Source organism: Belonocnema kinseyi, chromosome 5, assembly GCF_010883055.1.
Source record: "Belonocnema kinseyi isolate 2016_QV_RU_SX_M_011 chromosome 5, B_treatae_v1, whole genome shotgun sequence".
In the NCBI taxonomy this organism is placed as follows: domain Eukaryota; kingdom Metazoa; phylum Arthropoda; class Insecta; order Hymenoptera; family Cynipidae; genus Belonocnema; species Belonocnema kinseyi.
In genome coordinates this window covers 33,258,766-33,273,154 of record NC_046661.1, presented here as the reverse complement: position 1 = coordinate 33,273,154, position 14,389 = coordinate 33,258,766, and the positions used below count along the sequence as shown (strand labels likewise).

General features: G+C 33.2%; 1 protein-coding gene across 1 annotated transcript in view; it reads left to right on the top strand.

Annotated features, from left to right (window-relative positions):
- Window positions 1-14,389, top strand: part of LOC117172629 (tetraspanin-2A) — a 50,076-nt gene that overhangs the window by 1,411 nt on the left and 34,276 nt on the right. The window lies entirely within an intron of this gene.

Sequence of the window (14,389 nt, the reverse complement as noted above, 5' to 3'; positions counted from 1 at the left end):
TGTTAAATTGCAGGTAAACTTTAGTACCCAAAGTGGCGAACACATTGTCATTAGGAATTTCATATTGAAGAACTCCAGTTTATTGTATGACACTTGAAAATTTCAAATCCAAAAGAGGCATTTCTGAAAATAAGAAATAATAATTAAATTCTTACATTAAGGCCGTGTGACGAGTGGGTCACGTGACCAGATTCCTACCTTGCCGTCACTTTTTTTATTTACCAACTTATTGTCACACGAAGCGCCACATCGAGTTGAAAATTTGAGATAATAAATAAGAATCATTAAGAAACGTGGGTCTGGTGCTGAATTTGATTAATTACGAAAAAAGAAAAAAAATTATTTGCGATACAAAACTTTTTTCTTAATTATACAAATTTAGGACCAGACCCGCCTTTCTTAGTGTTTCTTGCTTAGTATCCTAAATTTTCAACTCGATGTGGCGCTTCGTGTGAATATAAGTTAGGAAATAACAAAATGGTCGGTAAGGTAAGAATCTGCTTACGTGACCCACTCCTCACTTGGCCTTAAATATGGGAAGCGGATTTGAGGTTAGGAGTTTGTAGAAAAAGAGCGCGAGCCTTTAAAAAGTTTAAAATCTGTGGCGCATGCAAATTAGGAAGAACTAAATATTTAACCCCATATTTTAGATAATTTTCACGGACATAAGTAAGTTAACGTAACTGATATTTAAATGAACAAAATATTTTAATTTTAAATTAAAAACCGTAGAATTAAAACAAAAGGCAAAACATTTTTTTAACAAAATAGTATAATCTTTAACCCAGCAGTTGAATTTGTAAGTCAAAAAGACGAACTTTGTAGAAGGCAGTTCAAATTTCAATCAAAAGTGAAGTTTTAAACAAAATAATGAAATTTTCAACAATATAGTGGATTTTTTAAGAAAACAATTAAATTTTAAAGAAAATATTGGAATTTTTAGGTAAAATGATGAATATTCAACAAAAATAATTAATTTATAACAAAGAAGTTCAAATTTTAACCAATTAATTAAATTTACAAAAAAAATGTTTTAACGAAAAATATAATAGCTGATATTTCAATACTGAAAAGATTTTAATTTTGAATTAAAAACATTCGAATTTAACCAAAACGATAAGTTCTGAAAAGAATATGAAAAAGATTTTACTTTTGAATCACATACAGTGGAATTAAAATAAAAAAAAAAACTTTTCAACAAAATAATTCAATATTTACCCATGAATTTAAATTTTTGCGCCTAAAAGATGAATATTTAACACAAAAGTTGAATTTTAGTAGAACCAATGAAATTTTAAACAAAATAATTAAATTTCCAACAAAATAGTGGAATGTTTCTCAAAATCATTAAGTTTTCGAAAAAAGAAATGGGATTTTTACTAAAATTACGATTTTTTAACAAACAAAAAAAACAAAGGAGCTAAACTTTCAACTAAGCAACTTAATTATAAATAAAAAAGATTGATTATCAATAGAAAATATGGTAGTCTATATTGCAGCCAAGAAAAGATTTTAACTTTCAATCAAAAACAGTCGAATAAAACCAAAACGATGAATTTTCAAAAATATATAAAGAGGATATATGAAGATTTGAAGATTTTTTATCTGGATCATAGATATTTAGCCAGACTCTCTTGTGAGCATGCTCCATATGCGTACTTGAGCGCCGCTAATAGGGTTGTTTCACGATTTTAAATAAAATCATTTTTTAATACATAAGTTTAATCTGAATCAAAGGTGCGTTATAATTTTTTTTCTGTTGAGTCGTTCAACAGTAAAAAATTATTAAAAATTGAAGGTGGTAAAACACTTATTCAAATTGGTATCACGTGGGTGTCACGTGACTCAGAGGTTCTCATAATTATCTATCATGCGACGATGTGGCTTTGATGAAAACCATGAAAACTAATGAAACTCATGATAAAAGAGGTTAGGCCGCGGTCTACTTCAAATTTTGACTTTTTTGATTTGATAGCTTTATTTGTTAAGGTTTATGCAACAAAAAAAATTTATCCTGTTATAATATTTGGATTAAGAGTCAGTAGAACGTTGAAGAAAATTATTAAGTACAATTATTAACACATTTTAAATTCGTTCATATTTACGAATTGTTCAGTAAACATGACTACATTTAAGAACTTTTTTAATGAATTACACAGCCACACAAAAAAAAATAAGTTTGCGGATCTGGTAAAAAGACACACGTATTCCTATGGATTTTGGGGCGCTGAATTCAAATTGGGTATCAAAAATCACCCATCACGTCATGGTTGAGCCATAACCTCAAAAAATGACGAAAAATCATGCACTGAGGCAAATAAATTTCAACATAATGTCAGTGATGCAAATTTTCACTTCAAAAACATGTCGACAACTATGAAGGATCAACCCTTGCCTGATATCAACTTATTTAACATAACTTTAACCAACAGAACCTGACCTCACCTAACCTAAATTAACAGAAATTTATTGAACTACACGTAAAGATATGGAAGCATATTTTCCCAGTAGCAAATGTGTGCTACATCGAATGGGTCAACTCGAGCCTAACCTAGATATGAATCTAACCTAGCCTAACCTAACCTAACCTCACGAAACAGAATTAAACTGAATGTGTTGTCCCGTTGTGTTTGCGGTATCGTTTCATTCAGCTTCGGCTTAACCTACATAGAGGTTTAACCTATCCTAACCTAACAAAACCTGACCTAACCTAACCTAGCTGAATGAAATTCAACCACACGTGTAGCTATGTAAGCGTACGGTTCTCAATATTAAATGTGTGCTATATGTAATAGGTTAACTCGATCTTTACCTACAAATGAAGAAAATAAGACACGTTATAGCAGGCAGAAAATAGACTGAAGTAGGTCTATAAATCAATTTAATTACGATAAAAAGCAAGATAAAATGTAAACACGAACGATAGTATAAATATATCCCTTAAGTTTAAGAAAAGCGGAGAGAAAAAAATTTTGAATAAGACTCTTATTCATTTGCATGTTTAAGTTATAGTTCTACATTTTAATTGATACAAACATTGTCAGGTTAATTGAAATGGGGTCAATTCTACTTGTAGTTCTAAGTTTCTTCAAATGAGTAATGTGCGTCTAAATTTTTAACCACCTGTAGTATAATGAAATGAATTTTATTGTGTTACAACGGGAACACTTAAGTTAAGTTGTGTTGCGTTAAGCAAAATTTCGTTAGGTTCTGTTAAGTTAGATTCATTTCTAGGTTAAGATCAAGTTAACCTATTAAATATTGCACACATTTAAGACTGAGAACCGTACGCTTACATAGCTACACCTGTGGTTGAATTTCATTCGGCTAGATTAGGTTATGTCAGGTTTTGTTAGGTTAGGGTAGGTTTAACCTCTATGTAGGTTAAGCCAAGGCTGAATGCAACGGTACCGCAAACACAACGGGACAACACAATGAGTTTAATTGTGTTACGTGAAGTTAAGTTAGGTTAGGTCAGGTCAGGTCAGGTTTTTTTAGGTTAGAATAGGTTTGACCTCTTTGCAGGTTAAGTCCAAGCTGATTCAAACGGTACCGCAAAGACAACGGGATAACACAATCAGTTTAATTGTGTTTCGTGAGGTTAGCTTAGGTTAGGCTAGGTTAGATTTATTTCTAGGTTAGGCTCGAGTTGACCCATTCGATGTGGCACACATCTGCTCCTGGGAAAATATGCTTCCAGAGCCTTACGTGTAGTTCAATAAATTTCTTTTAATTCAGGTTAGGTGAGGTCAGGTTCTGTTGGATAAAGTTATATTAAATAAGTTGATATCAGGCAAGGGTTGATCCTTCGCAGTTGTCGACATGTTTTTGAAGTGAAAATTTGCATCACTGGCATTATTTTGACATTTATTTGCCTCAGTGCATGATTTTTCGTCATTTTTGGAGGTTATGGCTCAACCATGACGTGATGGGTGATTTTTGATACCCAATTTGAATTCAGCGCCCCAAAATCCATAGGAATACGTGTGTCTTGTTAACAGATCCGCACACTTATTTTTTTTTATGTGGCTGTGTTATTTATGCATATCATGAATATATCTATTTTCGGAAGATTTGTGCTCTTGGTTATTACGAAAACCTCCTTTGACATTTTTTTAAACAATATTTTGCTAATTCTATTTTCGATGTACAGATAACCAAAACAAAACATCGGCACAGAGAAAAATTTTTCAGAATCACTGAAACATGAGCTGTGATTGGTGAAAAATCTGACCCCTTTGACGTCAAAGGGGCCCTACAATCGACATTGTGATAGAAAATTCATATTTCGACATTAAATTAAAAATAGTAAACAATATATCAAAAATATTTTATGGGCGTTTTTAAAATTAGAATTTTATATACTATGAGATTCATTTATTGGAAAAATTATATCTGACTTTGGAAACAACCCTATTCACTACCAACCTAATAGCAGTAATAGCGGTATTTTCGAATATAAGTTTCGTGCTATCCTTTTAATACAAATTTTAATAATACTAGTTACGTGTCTTTGAAATAATGAAATGAGAAAAATATTATTAATCAGATATTATTCAACTTATAATTCATTACGAAAATATGTTGGAGCGATAATAAAGAAATAATATAATAATTGTTTACATACATTAAAGATAATAAAAATAATAGTGTGCTATATAAGTTATATATCATATTTCAAGTTGCTGTTGAGATGATACGTTATCATTGTCCATTATTTTTCATTACTTATAAAAATTGGCATTAGTTTTATTGTAAATTAATTTGTTTTCTTACGGGTAAAAATTACGATTAATGCTTAGCGTAAACGGATCCGATCATTCAAATATTGAACCTTGTGGAAATTTATTTTTAAGCATACAAATTATGTTACGAGATAAAAAATATGAACAATATGAAAATATGAAAAATGTGAAAAATGTGAAAAATATGAAGGTTTCAAAAATGTTGACCCGTGATCTTCAGTGTAGGCCTTTAAAGACGCTCAGGGAGGGCAAATTTATTGTGGTGATATTTTGTGAAGTATTAAAAGTGTTTAAAAATGATAAATAAAATAAAGTTGGTTAGAAAAGAACAACATTTTGCATATCTAATCATAAATAAATGCCTACTTGTTAAATAAAAACCTGCTGACTAGGTAACGAAATGGTTTATATATTTTTTTTTACTCCGAAACTGTTTTTTAAGCAATATCTTTGTTGACAATTTTGTCGTCAAAATGTTCTTTTGAGTTTTATTATCCGATTCACAAAAACAAATGTTTCTATTTGAAGTTAAATTTCATAGAATTTTGTTTTCACGGACATGCTTTATAATTCTATGTTTATTACTTAACTGTAACTACAAATATTTTACTAGAAAAAAAGACTCACGCAAATGATGATTAAAACGACAAAAATCGAGGGACAGTTTTTAAGGTTTATACAATATTATTTATTTGGCTCGAAAAATTTGCATAAATTAAAGTTTTGTTCCCAAGTTTAGATACTCGAGACATTAGGCGTTTCTAGGCTAACTGTAAAAATAAAGGAGAGAATCCGTATCTCCTTGTACAAAGTGAGGTTGGGACACCTAACGCTAATGACGTTTGCGGTGTTCTTATATTAAATCAAAGGGCATGTGATGAATGGGTCACGTGACCAGATTCCTACCTTACAACCACTTTTTTTATTTCCCAACTTATATTCACACGAAACGCCACACCGAGCTGAAAATTTGGGATACTAAACAAGAAGCACTAAGGATGATGCGTCTGGTCATAAATTTGTATAATTATGAAAAATTTTTTTGTTGTGAATAATTTTTTTTTTTGCTTTTTTATGATTATTCAAGTTTAGGACCAGACCCACCTTTCTTAGTGCTTCTTATTTATTATCAAAAATTTTCAACTCGATGTGGCACATCATGTGAAAATAATTTGGAAAATAAGAAAGGTGGCGGTAAGTTAGGAATCTGGTCACGTGACCCACTCGTCACATGGCGGGAGAGAAATCTAAAAAAACGAACTGAATATTTTGTAGAGGATCATAATAAGTATTTATTAAGTGCGTGGCTTTAAAAAATGTATTTCTTTTATACCGTCTTTGAAACCCCTCTAAAACCTGTGTTAATTTTTTTCAAGTTCTAATATTTTTTATCACTCCTTCTATACATCGCTCCTAACTGTAAGAGAGCAGCAACATAATTTATTAAAGTTTTTCTGATATTATATTTTGTTAACATGGGCTTGTGCTTAGAATTTATGATTTAACTTATTCATAATTTTCACATTAAATAAATTCAAACGAGAGAATAATCCTTCGATCGTTTAACAGGAGCCAATGAATTGTCTTAATTCGACTTTCAGTCTCTTCCAAAAACTTCTTTAGTAAAATCTGAAGCTTATCTTAATTAATTTATTGCAAATAATCGATGTGAAACTTTTTAAAAATTCGTCTCACATTAAACAGTGATTATTTCTGAATTCTGATTAATGTATGAAGTTTTGAGTCAACGCACGAAAAATACAAATAAAGGATCAAATTAAAATTAGCTAAAAGCTTGTCTAATATCTAAAAAATCATTAAGAAAACTTTTTTTTTAATTCGCAAAGTTTTCTTAAAAACTTTTTCAACGGCGTAGCGAACATTTCTTGAAATTTTGCTAACTAATGTGAGCAATAATCTTATATTGTATACTTTATATTTTGTATATTATTGTACATAATACAAATAATTTATATAATTAAGTATGTGATATCATAATTATATATAGAATAGAATAGAATGTATTGTCTTCATTGTATACTTTTACCAGTTTTTACAATATTTCTTTTGCCCTCTTAAATTTTTCAATAAAACTAAGCTACATATTTTCTCTCTTAGAATTTTTACCTGAACAGATAATGATCAAATCATTACATATTTCTGTGTCTGTACCCTACTGAAAATTCCTATATAGGTTCCTATATATGATCCTATATAGGAACCTACATTGTATCCTATATAGGATTCTACATAAGATGCTATATGTTTCACCTATAGGTGCCACCGATAGGAAAGGACATAGGATCCTTTATAGGTGCCTGTATAGGACACTCCCTAAAAGGTACCTAATGGTGCATAACTGATGGTACCTAACTAATGATACCTCATGGTACCTAATGGTACGTATGTCTCTAGGTGCTCCTGGAGGACCAAAAAAACTTCTGCGCAGTCGTACGTGCTATAAAATAGTACTGTGCATCTGGATATGGTCCCATGCAGAAACATATACAGGATCCTATATAGGATCCTATACAGGAACCTATACAGGATCCTTTATAGGATCCTATGTTATTTCCTATAGGTGGCATTTATAGGTGAAATACATAGGTTCCTATGTAGGATCCTATATAGGATCCGATGTAGGTACCTATATAGGAACCTATATAGGAACCTATATCGAAATTTTCAGTAGGGTATTACAGCTACTCTGGTCCTGAGGTTAGATTACTCGTCTATATCACTATTTTATTCGATGTTATAATTATATTAAGATTAATATCAATTAGCTATAAATGATTGTGCTGGAGTTTTCAACCGTTTGATGTTGGATTTATCTATAAAACCAAAAAAGTTTAAAAAGCCTCCGTACTTTCGAAATTATTATATTTATTTATGAAAATCATTTGAAATTAAACATTCACAAACTATAGCTTCCTAGAATTTGGTTATATTATACTTTTTTTCAGGACTACTTGGTACTTCGATTTTTAAGGTTTAAAATTGCTAGCAATTTTAAAAAGTATTAATAAAAATTTTGTACTTGTTAGTACTTATAATTTTTAATTGTTTTATTTCAAATGATTCTCATAAATAAATTTTCGATTTTTCAAAGGCTATTTACATTTTTTCGGTTTAATAGATAAATTCAACTTCAAACGCTTAAAACTCTAGCACAATCATTTACAGCTAATTAATATTAATGTTCCCTGGCGGACCAAAGGAACCGAATGGAGCCTCTACAAAGTACCCGTAAAAGCACCATTCGGTTCCTTTATAAAAAACTAAAAAAAACAGCTAAATCAACTTTTAAATGGTTGAAATGCGGATTCTACGTTGAAATTCCCTATAGAAGGTCACGGAATAATCGCAACAGTTTTTTTGCAACGGTAAAAAGTTAAAAAAAGACTGCTACACTTCAGACGCATCATCTTTAAGTAGCAGTCCACAGGCGTTATATAACTGATATATTTTTTAAACTTTTTACCGCTGAAAAAAAGTATTGCGATTACCCTGTGAGTTTCCAATAGAAAATTTAACGTAGAATCCGAATTTTAACAGTTTAAAAGTTGATCTTCTTGTTTTTTAGAGTTTTTAAAAAAGGAACCAAATGGGGACCCAATGGGGTCTTTACGGGTACTTTATAGATGCTCCATTCGGTTCCTTCGGTCTGCCAGGGTTAATATTAATATCTATTGATATAATATTGTTATAATTATAATATCATATATAGTTGATTATATATTATATTAATTCTATTATGATGTAATGAAATATAAGTATAAAATGTATCTGGTGTAATAGTATTAATCAAGGAATTAATATTCTGATATTGGATATAGAAGAATTAATCACGCGAAACATTAAAATGATTAAAATCGCCAATTTCTTGCATTTTATAAAAATGCTGAACAGTTGATAGAATATTAATATTAATAAGTATACAAGGCTTCCGTTTCCGGCATGAAAGGGTAAAGTAGTGGGAATTGTTGATGCTGAGTTTTTCTGATATTGTGGTGAAATTTGACGTCAGTGGATTGTGGAAGTGTGTAGAAAGTTATGGATGTGAGGGATTAATTGAGGGATTGTTAGATTGAAAAGGGGAGTTAGATATTTTGGAGGATTGACACAGATTTGCGTGGAAATTGAGTTTGGGTTGATTCGAGATTTCTGCAGGGGGTGGGGGTAATGTGTTGATCGGGTTGGTAGTAGCAGGGTTGGGTAGCGACGCTGAAAGGCGAGACAGGTACCAGACCGCGACGGTAGATAGAGGCAGGGAAGCATAGAAGGCGGGAGAGTTTGAATTTGATTCATGGCTAGCGGAGCCAGTATCTCCGCGGAAGAAATAGATTTAGAGCAGGAAGGGTTCAGTACGCTGGAAGAGGAGATCAAGGAAAGGAAGGCAAGGGGGGAGTATAAGAAAACTATAAAAAAGGAGAGATTAAGAGCAAAAACCGTAGGTTCAATTGAGGCTTTTATCAAAAGGAAGAGAGGGGAGAGGGAAAGCAGTGAAGAAAAGGAAGATATCGGTGCGAGCGTGAAATATCAAAAAATGTTTAGATCGCCACCGGAAAAGCAGAGTTTGGTAGGAAAGAGTGATAAAAGTAAGGGGCTGACGGAAGCGGAGATGAAAGTGAAGTTCCAATGAAAGCGGAAAGACTTAAGAAAATTCGCGAAGTGATGATAGAGGTAATGGGGATTCATGAAGAAAAGCAGGAGAAAAGGGTAGAGGAATTAAAGAAGGAAATTAGGCGGGAAATGGCGGAACTTAAGAAAGAAATAAAAAATGGGAAGAAATCAGAGCAAAGTTAGAAAATAGGATGCAGTTTTTAGAATAAAAACTAGCGAAGCAGGAAGAAGATAATAATAAAAAGGTAGAGGAGATGTCAGGTACGATGAAGAAACTTGAAAGCTCGAACGAGGATTGTGGTGGGGGCGACAGTGGGAATAAGGAGATGGAAAGGCTGAACAAAATAGAACAAAGAATAGAAAGGAAAAAGAGGGAAGAAAGAAAATTAAACATAGTGATAAAGGGTATAAGATTAGAGGGGAAGGAGCTGAAGAAAGGGGTCGACGAAGTACTAAAAAGGATTCATGCTAAGGTAGAGATACAGGAAATGCGAAATGTAGTAAGGGAAGAGCGAAGAGGGGAGATAATGGTACTGGTGAAACTAAAGAAATGGGAACATAAGAGGGAGGTGATGACAAAGAAGATGTTTTTATATGGAAGCCCAGAGAGAATAGAGGATGATTTGACATGGATAGAAAGGAAGTTGCAGTATAAATGAAGGAAAATAGTAGAAGAGGAAAGAAAAAAGGGAAAGAGAACATGGGTTAAGTATGGCAGAATACAGATAGACGGAGTATAGTGGGATTGGGATGAAGAAAGGGAACAGATAGTAAGTACTGAGGTGCAGGGAAACTAGGAGAGGAAGGAACGGGGGATAGGAAAATAAGAAATAGGAAGAAGGAAAAAAAAGCAAAACGAAAGTAGGAAGGAATGGAAGATGTTTTACTGGAATATAGCAGGATTGAAGAGAAAGGATAGGGAGTTCATAAGAAATTTGACACAATAGGATGTAGTCATAATGATGGAGACGTGACTAGATGAAAAGGGATGGGAAAGAGTAAGGGGAAGGTTACCAAGAGGTTACAAATGGCAAGTGCAAAATGCAAAAAGAAAGAATAAAAAGGGCGGAGCAATGGGAGGAATGGTGATGGGAGTAAGGAATGAATGCATAACAGGGAAAGATAAGAAATACAGGAAAGAACAAAAAGAAGGATTAATAGTAGAAGAGGTATTGATGGGAGGAGAGAAGTGGAAGGTAGTGGGGGTTTATGTGAACGGTGATATGCAGGAGAAAGCTGAGGTGATAAAAGAAATGATTGAAGAAAATAAAGCAGAGATTAGGCTGATAATAGGTGAGGATTTTAATGCGAGAACAGGAGACAGAGGAGGAAGGGAATAGGGAGAAGAGGGAGGAAGAAAGTACAAAGATAAGGTACTAAATGAGGAGGGAAAAAAGTTGTTGAAGAGCTTGTAGAAGTTAAGATGATATATCTCAAACGGAAATTTAGAAGGAGATTAGAAAGGAGAGTATACATGCTCAGGAGCTGAAAGGGGAACGGTAATTGATTATGTGATAATTGGTGATGGGGTAAGAGAGAAGATTAAGAAATTAGAGGAAGGTTATTATATTGAATCGGATCACTTTCTCCCTTAATAGTGACATTAGAAGGACAAAAAAGCAATAGAAATATGAATAAAAGGGGAGTAAATGTAAAAAGTGTAGGAAAAGGGGATTAGTCAAGGGAAGGAAAAGAACAGCTCAGAGAGAAGATCAGAAATATCAAAATGGGAGAGGGAAATGTGGACGAGGAGATGGAAAAAATAATAGGAGAAATAAAAATAGGATTAAAGTTCACAAAGAAAAACGAAGTTAGTAAAGGGGGGAACAGAAGTGGGTGGGATGAGGACTGTAAAGAGAAAAAAGGGAGGTCAGACAGGAATTAAGAAAGTGGAGAAAAGAAAAAAGTATTGGGAAAGAATATAGGAAAAAAGAAAGAAAAAGTATACAGAGTTGTGTAAAAAGAAAGAGGAAGAGAATAAAAAGTTTGAGGAAGAGGCAGATAAGGCTAGGACGGAAGAAGAGGTATAGGAGGTAGTAAATAGAGAAAGAAAAAGAAAAAAAAGAGTTAACTCTGATATTGAAATGGTGGAATGGAAGAAATATTTTTTGGATATGCAAGGAGGAGTAGAGAGAAAAGTTAAAAGGGGAGAAAAATATGGTAGAGAAAGAGATGAGGAAGAGGATATATCAAGGGAAGAAATAGTTAAGCTTTTAGGAATAATGAAGGATGGAAAGGAACCTGGTATAGATGAGATTCCAAATGAAATATGGAAATATGGAGGGGTGGAACTAAAAGGAATGGGCATGGATAATGTGTAATAGAGTATGGAGAGGAGAGGGGTGGCCAGACTTTGGAAAGAAGGAGTAGTTATACCAATAGTAAAGAAAGGCAAAGGAGAGGAGGCTAAAGATTATAGGGGGTGACACTGATGCCAACACTGTAGAAAGTATATGTAACTATTTTGTCGGAGAGATTGAAGATAGAAGTTGTAGAAAAAAAAATCGAGTCACCGAATCAGACAGGGTTTAGAAAAGGAATGGGGGTAACGGACAACATATATGTGCTGAACTACCTAGTAAATAAGAGAATTAAAAGGGAAAAAGGGGCAATGATAGCAATGTTCGTGGACTTAAGGCCGGCGTTTGACTCATTAGACCAAGGAAAAATAGAAAAAGTTATGGTAAGAAAGGGGATAAGAGAGGGATCAATAAAGAGAGTTTCCGAAATTTCTGAAGAGACGAAAAGCAAGGTACAGGTATGAGATCATGTAGGAGATAGTTTCTGGTTGGTGAGAGGTGTGAGACAAGGATGTCCTCTGAGCCCACTTTTATTTAATTTATGAATATCAGATTTGGAAGAAGAAATGAGGAGAAAAGGTTGGGGGGAGTTAGGATAGGGAAGGAAAAGATATATACACTGGCATACGCATACGACATAGTGTTGATGGCCGAGGATGAAGAAAGGATGGCGAGATTAATTACAGGATTGGAGAAATACTTAGAGGGGAAAAAGCTGAATGTAAATATAGAAAAGACAAAGATAATGAGGCTTAGAAAAGGAGGGGGACGGAAGAAAGAATGGACAGGGAGATGGAAGGGAGTAAAGTTAGAAGGAGTAAAAGAATATAAATATTTGGGATATATCCTGAAAACGAATAGAGATTTTACAGCTTATATAAGAGAAAGGATAAAAAAGCAGCAGCGGTGATGAAACAGATATGGGGAATAGGAAAAAGAAAGTTTAAAAAAATTGGAGAAGGAGAATGTGGTTATTTGATACACTGGTATGGCCGGTATTTGGTTATGGAGCAGAGATATGGGGATGGAAAGAAAGTAAAGATATTGAGAGTTTACAAGAAAGATATACAAGGTGGACTGGAGGACGCCAGGATATATGGTGAGAGAAGAAGTGCAAAGGGATAAGTTAAGTATTAGAGCGGGAAAGAGGGCATGGAAATTTGAGACGAAGCTGAGAAAGGGAAAGGGAGGGGAGTTGGCGAGAAAGTGTTTGATTAAGGTAGAAGAGAGGAGAGGGAGGTCATTCGAATTAGTGGGATGGGAACAAGAAAGGAGGGACTTCTTTAATGATAGAGAAATAGAAGATGGGATTATAGTAAACTATGAAGAATTGGGAAAAAAGGTGAGAGAAAGAAAATTAATAGGAAGATGGGGGATGAATGAGGAATCAAAATACAATAAATGCTATAAGATGATAAAAAAGGAAGGAGTGCCAAAGTATTTAGAAAAGGGATGGGGAGAGAGAAGGTGGACCAGAATAGCAAGATTTAGATGGGGAAACTAGGTATGGAGGGGATGTAATGTGAAAAAGATGAAAACAGAAAGTGTAGAGTATTTGAATGGGAGGAGGAAATATGGGAGCATGTATGGGAAGGATGTAGGAAAGGAATGGAAAATGAAGGAAGCTGGCAAAAGAATGTGGTTCAGATTCTAGGGGAGGAGGGATTAGGAGGTGAACGGATGAAGGAGTTGGAGGGGGCTATAGGAGCGAATGAGAGAGAGTGAAAGAATGCATGTGAAAAAGGCAAATGGAGGTATAAAAAGTGAAAGAAGAAGGAAATGGAAGACTCTTAGATTAGAAGCGTAAAGATTGTGAGTAATGGTAAGGTAGAAGTTAAGTAGACTAAGATGCGTTTGCGTTATCATGCTCTCTCTTGCTTGCACTCTCGCTTTCGTCGCTCTCTCACTCGTTTGCTAATAATTCTTAAATTGCGCTATTGCAGGAAATAGAGATAAGGAACTAGATATAAGACTGCATGCAAATAGTTGTAAATACTTGTACATATAGAAAGGATAAGATTGTAAAAAATATAAATATAAGCGGTAAGATTGTAAGGAATGGAAGTCATGTAAACCCTTAGGGGACACATTATGAATAAAGAAGAATAAGTCTAGAAAAAGTGTACAATGAAGGCCATAAATTCTATTCTATATATAATTATAATATCACATACTTAATTATATAATTTATTTTCATTATGTACAATAATATACAAAATATAAAGTATAAAATATAATGAACACAATATAGTATACAACAAAATATTAATCACGGTATTATTATTCTGATACTGCAAATATTTGTATTTTTAAATTGCTCGAAATATTCAAATATCATTAAAATCGCCAATCTCTTTAATTTCTTTCGAATGCGGATCAAGATATAAATAAGACTATTGTAATGTAACTTAATTATAATATTATCATTAATAATATATGTATGTATTAATATATGTAATAATATTAATATTCATATCATTTATATTTTATACTTAAAATAACGTAGCCTCAAAATATGCGCATATACCAGGTGTATACATATGAAACCGGTATTTTTTCAAGAAAAAAACACATTTATTTCAAGAGAATGATAACAAATATTTTATTCAAAGTATGCAATCTGTCTGGAAATGGTTGCCTGGGACACATTTAGTTGTTCTGCGAGCTGTTTTTGCGTCTGACCATCGTCTTCATCCAGCAAAGCCTGCAATTCGACGT